General features: G+C 47.9%; 1 protein-coding gene across 1 annotated transcript in view; it reads right to left on the bottom strand.

Moving 5' to 3' along the window:
• LOC107108419 (ubiquitin carboxyl-terminal hydrolase 43-like) overlaps positions 1-1120 on the bottom strand; it is a gene marked incomplete at its 5' end in the record, with an annotated part of 24772 nt that overhangs the window by 22647 nt on the left and 1005 nt on the right. The gene's annotated exons all lie outside the window — the stretch shown is intronic.

Consider the following 1120-nt stretch of genomic DNA (forward strand, 5'->3'; position numbering starts at 1 on the left):
CTTTCACAAAAGCTCCGTGGGGGTGCCACTTGAGGTGGCACCCCTCCATGCCTATGTTGTGCTAATCGCCTCCCTAAGCTCTGGGGAGAGCGACTGCCATCGCCAATCCATAGAACGGAAGAGCACCGATTTTAATTGTAACGATTATTTATTGGTTTTAAATTGTTTTATGTATGGCATTTGCCTCTTATGTTAGCCGCCCTGAGCCTATGTGGAAGGGCGGGATATAAATCTAATAATAAATAAAAAAATAAAAGCAAATCCCCCATTCAACTTAATGCTAGAACTCTTGGTTCAGCTATTACATTTGATACCTGGTATGATGGGTGAGGAGGAGTATGGGCCTTAGACTTGCTCCCTAACTCACCAGGTTCCTGGAGGTATCACCTGAACAGGCCTCTATATTAACTCCACATTAGAAAATCACAATCATGTATTCTTGGCAGCCACCCCATAGGAGGAGAATTCGCTACTTCTCCATACTTGCCGTGTACCAAGTTGAGCATCTCCCAGAACCACTGTAATGGCCTGCTTGTTTTAGCTCATGCTTGGTGTCAAGAATTTAATACCATCAGAGGAATGGGCTTTTAGTATGCAGCATTTTTATGTGTTATTTGAATAGGGCCATTAAGCTCATGCAAATCACTTATTCACTCAGATGGTAATCCTCTGAGATTGGGCAGCCTAAAACACTAAATAAATTTTGTCTGTCTGTCTAGTAGTGCTCATACAGCAATAGCCTTGAGCAGAAAATAAAATTATAAAAGAAGATAATGCCTTAGTGTTATTCTTCTGTTTAATTATTGCTCCCATAAATTTTTCCACAGAGAGAGTAACAAAATCATTTATATCCAACAAGAGGGGGGACCCGCGATACTTGCGGGGGGAGGCAGAGGAGGACGCGTGCCTCTGAGCGCATGCAGAGTGCCTTACCTTCGCCTCCCCACGCAGCCCCCGCTGGAAGTCGCGCGAGCGGGCTCCTGGTCAAGCGCCAGCGCCTTGCCGGCGCCACGAGCTGCCCTGGAAGCAAGAGCTGAGCACCAGCCCTGGCTTCGCCAGCTCACGGAAAGGGGGTGCTCGGAGCACAGCGGGCGGGGGAAGGCGGTGACTCGGGCCGCGG

This window comes from Gekko japonicus, unplaced genomic scaffold (assembly GCF_001447785.1).
Source record: "Gekko japonicus isolate JY-2015 unplaced genomic scaffold, Gekko_japonicus_V1.1 scaffold4283, whole genome shotgun sequence".
Classification (NCBI taxonomy): domain Eukaryota; kingdom Metazoa; phylum Chordata; class Lepidosauria; order Squamata; family Gekkonidae; genus Gekko; species Gekko japonicus.